Here is a 6,000-nt window from a genome sequence, read left to right as displayed (position 1 = left end):
CATTCTTCCCCCACCAAGAAGCAGCCAGTATCAAGCCACTTCAGAAATAGAGTGACCACTTCTCCCAACCTCATGCATGGTGTAATTCTCAAGTCTTGGCCACCCCGAGAGTGCTCACACTCCAAACAGGCTCTGTAGCTGCACTGAACCTACTCACATCTCAGAAGTGGGAGCCACAACGATAAGAAGTCAGTCCACATTCTGGGCCCCGAAGGCCTATCTGAGTACCTTTTGGAAGCAGCTCAGCTAATGTAGAGAGTTAAGCCCTGCCCTGATCCTGGAGCCACTATAAATCTGTGGATGCCTGTACTCCAGTTCTTGGCTCCCTGACCACTTTATAAGCACCCACATGTCACATACAGTTACCAATACAGTAGCCAGGTGCTGACACCAGTGACAATACTGCCCAAGATTCCAGAGTTGTATTCCCTCCATGCATGCCCATGCTTCAAGCCTCAGCCTCATAGATGCTCCATAGGTGCCACCCATCAGACTACTGCCAACATGAGCAGACCTACAGCAGGATGCAGTTCCAAGAGTGATCCACTCAGTCAGAACTTCCCCAGTGAAAGAAAAAGACATCAGGAAGACCTTAGTTGCTACTATCTCCGCAGATTCCAACAATTTTTTGCTGCCACTGCAGACATCCACAGTATTGATGCTGAGGATTCCTGGGGTGTTTGTCAACAGATACCTTAGCAGACAGATCTGCACAGCGCCTACACAGTAGGCACCCCCAGTGTTTCCAGAATTTTTACATCTCAACAAGGGAGTGCCCTTGCACCCACTGTAGGGGAACATCTTCCACGGTCAGACTGGTTTTTAAAGTCTGCAAGAGTTGACTGCATACCAAATGAGCAGACATCAATGTAAGGTAACAAGAAACATGAAAAAAAACACAAAAAAACAAAAAAACAAAAAACAAGCAGACATAACACCACACACACACAAACACAATCTCCCAGTAGCTGATCCTAAGGAAATGAAAATATACAAAATACCTGACAAATAAATAACTCAAAATAACTGTTTAAGGAAGCTCTGCAAACTTTAAGAAAATACAGAGAAACAATTTTACAAATTCAGAAAAACAGTAAACCACCAAAATGATAAAGTTAAAAGAAAGATTCAAATTATGAGAAAACCCCAGAAATTCTGGATTTTAAAAATACAATAAATGTAACAAGGAATGCTGTAGAGAGGTTGACAGCAGAATTGATCAAGTAGAAAAAAAAATCTGTGAACTTGAAGACAGGTTATTTGAAAATATACTGTGAGAGAAGAAAAAACAATGAATAGGAATGAAGAAAGTTAACAGGATTTATGGAGCAGCATTAAAAGAACAAATATTCAAATTATAGGAGTTTAAAAAGAAGAGAAAGACAAAGGGACAGAAAGTTGGTTTAAAAAAAAACTAAAAACTGAAAACTTTCCAATTTGGGAGAAAGATATAAATATCCAGGTACAGGAAAGTCAAGGGTCTCTAATCAGATTCAATCCAAACAAAACTACACCAAGATATAAGAAAACTATAAAAAATCAAAATAAAACTACATAAAATTACAAAATAATTTTAATGCTTCTAAAAGCATCAAGAGAAAAGAAGCAAATTACATAAACAGGAATTTTAATAAGGCTAGCAGCAGATTTTTCAGCAGATATCTTAATGCTAGGAGAAAGTAGGATAATATATTCAAGGCAATGAAGGAGAAAAACAACGGCCAATTAAAAATACTGTACCTGTGGCTGGGCATGGTGGCTCACACTGTGGGATTAAACCTATAATCCCAGCAGTTTGGGAGACCGAGGTGGGCAGATTGTTTAAGCCCAGGAGTTTGAGACCAGTCTGAGTAACATGGCAAAATCTCATCTCTACAAAAAAGACAAAAACTAGGCAGGTGTGGTGGTGCTTGCTGGTAGTCCCAGCTACTCGGGAGGCCAAGGTGGGAAGATCAATTAAGACCAGGAGATTGAGGCTGCAATGAGCCATGCACTCCAGCCTGGGCAACACAGCGAGACTCTATCTCAAAAAAAAAAAAAAAAAAAAAAATACTGTACCTGGAAAGGCTGTCTTTCAGAAATAAAAGAGAGAAATGATCTTTCTAGACAAATAAAAGTTGAAGGAGTTTATCACCATCATACTTGTTTAAAAGAAAAAAATAAAGGGAGTTCTTCAAGTTGAAAGAAAAAGATTAGTAACTCTGAAACATATTAAAGTATAAATTCACTAGTAAAAGCAAATACCCAGTAACATTCAGAATTATCTGATACTATAACAGTGGTGTATAAATTGCTTAAATTTTTAGTATGAAGGTTAAAAGACAAAACCATTAAAAACAATAGCTACAACAACTAAGGGATACACAATGTAAAAAGATGTAAATTGTGACAACACAAACATAAAATACGGGTGAAAGAAGTGTAGTTATTTTATTCAATAAAAGTTAACTTGTTATTAGCTTAAAATAGCTTGTCATAAGTACAAGATATTGCATATAATTATCGTGGTAACCATAAAGCAAAACCTATAATAGATACATCAATGATTTTTTTAAAAGTAAAGAATGAAAGCGTACCATTACAGAAAATCATCTAATCACGAAGGAAGATGACAAGAGACGAATAAAGGAGCAACAGATCTATAAAACAACCAGAAATTAATTAAATGGCAGTAATAAGTTCTTACCTATCAATAATTACCTGGAATATAAGTGGATTAAATTATCCAATCAAAAGACAAAGAACTGAATGGACCAGAAACTATGACCCAACTCTACGCTGCATACAAGTGACTCAATTCTCCTTCAAGGACACATATAAATTAAAAGTGAAAGAATGGACAAAGATATTCCATGCAAGTAGAAACCAAAGAAGAAATGCCTATACTTATCTTGAATAAAATAGATTTTATGTCAAAAACTAAAATGAGAAAAAATTATTATATACATTATATAATGATAAAAGGGTCTATTCATCAAGTGGATCTAACAATTTTAAATATATGTGCCCAACACTGGATCAGGAAAAATAACTAATGGATGTGCGGTGAAAAAATCTTTACAACACACCCCCATGTCACAAATTTACTTATGTAACAAACCTGTACATGTAACTCTGGACCTAAAAAAAAGAAATCAGTAGATCTTCCATACATTAACAATGAACTATCTAAAACAGAAATCAAGAAAATAATCCCATTTACAAGAGCAACAAATATTTAGAAATAAATTTAACAAAGGAAGTGAAAACTCTGTAAACTGAAAATTATAAAACATTGATGAAAGAAACTGAAGACACAAATAAATGGGAAGATATCCTGGGTTGATGGATTGGAAGAATTACTATTGTTAAAATGTCCACACTACCCAAAGCTATATATACTTTCAATGAAGAAAATTAACAGGATCTCTATCAAAATTCCAATGATATTTTTCAGAAATAGAAAAACACAATCCTAAAGTTCATATGGGAACATGAAAGACCCCAAATATCCAAAGCAATCTTGAGTAAAAAGAACACAGCCAGAGGATCACACTACTTGATTTCAAAATCTATTACTAAGCTATAGTAATCAAAACAGCCTATTACTGTCCTAGAATCAGACATATAGGCCAATGGAAGAGAACAGAGAGCCCAGAAATAAATCCACACATTTATGGTAATTGAGTTTTGACAAAGATTTTCAAGAATAGACAACAGCAAAACAACAATCTCTTCAAATAGTTCTGGGACAACTGTATATTCATATGTAAGAGAAAAAAAAAAAAAACCTTCATCTCCCACTGTATTAAAAAAATCAACTCAAAATGGATAAAGAGTTAAGTATAAGCCCAGAAATAGTAAAACTACTAGAAGAAAAGATAGGGAAAATCTCCATGCCATGGTCTGGGCAATGATTTTTTAGATATGACCCCAAAGGCAGAGACAACAAAAGGAAAAAATAGACAAAAGAGATTACATTGTCTAAAAAGCCTCTGAGCAGCAAAGTAAACAACAGAGTGAAGATGTAACCTATGGAACGATAGAATGTATTTGCAGACCATGTATCTGATCAGGGGTTAATATCCAAAATGTATGACGAATTCAACTCAAAAGAAAGAAAACAAATAACCCAACTAAAAAATGAACAAAGCAATTGAATGGACATTCCTCAAAAGACGACATACAAATGGCCATCAGTTATATGAAAAAGTATTCAACATTACTGCTTGTCAGGGAAATACAAGTTAAAACAACAACGAGATATCACTTCATACCTGTTAGAATGGCTATTTTCCAAGACGCGAAAGAGAAGTGTTGGCAAGGATGTGGGGCAAAAGGAATACTTGTAGGCTGTTGGTAGAAATGTAAAGTACTACAGCCATTATGAAAAACAGTCTCAAGGCTCCTCAAAAAACTAAAAAGAGAACTAGCATATAATTCAGCACTCCCACTAATGGGCATCTCTCCAAGGGAAATGTAATCAGTACGTTGAAGAGAGAGAGATACCTACTCTCTCATGTTCACTGCAACATTATTCACCATAGCCAAGATATGGAATCAACCTAAGTGTCCATGTACAGACGAAGAGACGAAGAAAATGTGGTATACATATGCAATAGAATACCACTCAGTCTTTAAAAAAGACATAACGTTATTTGTGATAACATGGATAAACTTAGTGGACATTATATTAAGTGAAATAAGTCAGGCACAAGGAAAGCAGATATAATGTGATCTCACTTACATGTGGAATCTAAAAAATTGAACTCACAGAAACAGAGATTGAAAGTGGTGATTACCAGAGGCTGGGAAATGGGAGAATTGGGGAGACATTGGTCAAAGTGTGTCACCAAAATGTGTCCGGAACTGGAGGGTTCTTGGTGTTGCTGACTTCAAGAATGAAGCCGTGGACCCTCTCAGTGAGTGTTACAGTTAAAGATGGTGTGTCTACAGTCTGTTCCTTCAAATGTGTCCAGTTTCTTCTGGTGGGTTTGTGGTCTCACTGACCTCAGGAGTGAAACTGCAGACCTTCGCAGAGAGTGTTACAGTGAGTATTACAGCTCTTAAAGGCGGCGCATCTGGAGTTGTTCTTCCTCCCGGTGGGTTTGTGGTCTCGTTGGCTTCATGAGTGAAGCTGCAGACCTTTGTGGCGAGTGTTACAGCTCATAACCTTTGTGTTGAGTGCTCATAAAGGCGGCATGGACCCACAGAGTGAGCAAGCAGCAAGATTTATTATAAGGAGCAAAACAACAATGCCGCCACACTGTGTAAAGGGATCACAGCAGGTTGCTGCTGGTTGGGTCAGGCAGCCTGCTTTTATTCCCTTATCTGACCCCACTCATATCCTGCGGATTGGTCCATTTTACAGAGAGCTGATTGGACTGTTTTGGCAGGGTGCTGATCGGTGTGTTTACAATCCCTGAGCTAGACACAGAGTGCTGATTGGTGCAGCTACAATCCTCTAGCTAGACATAAAAGTTCTCCAAGTCCCCACTAGACTCAGGAGCCCGCCTGGACTCACTCAGTGGATCCTGCATCGGGGCTGCAGGAGGAACTGCCCACCAGTACCGAGCCATGCCTGCACTCCTCAGTCCTTGGGCAGTCGGGATGGGGCGCCACGGAGTGGGGGGCGGTGCCCATTGGGGGAGGCTTGGTCGCACGGGAGCCCACCGTGGAGTGGGGGTTCAGGCATGGCGGGCTGTAGGTCCTGAGCCCTGCCCCACCGGGAGGCAGCTGAGGCCTGGTGAGAATTCGAGCGCAGCATCGGCGGGCCAGCACTGCTGGGGGACCCGGGGCACTCTCTGCAGCTGTTGGCCTGGGTGCCACGCCCTTCACTGCCCGGGGCCAGGGACCCTGAGCCGGCGCCCGCGCACACGCTGGCTGGCGAGCACCACGCACAGCCCCGGCTCCCACTCGCGCCTCTCCCTCCACACCTCCCGGCAAGCAGAGGGAGCCGGCTCCGGCCTGGGCCAGCCCAGAGAGGGTTCCCACAATACAGTGGCAGGCCGAAGGGCTCCT

The sequence above is a fragment of the Papio anubis genome, chromosome 8 (assembly GCF_008728515.1).
Source record: "Papio anubis isolate 15944 chromosome 8, Panubis1.0, whole genome shotgun sequence".
NCBI lineage: Eukaryota > Metazoa > Chordata > Mammalia > Primates > Cercopithecidae > Papio > Papio anubis.
The sequence above is the reverse complement of the archived record's forward strand: the minus strand, read 5'-3'. Positions refer to the sequence as shown.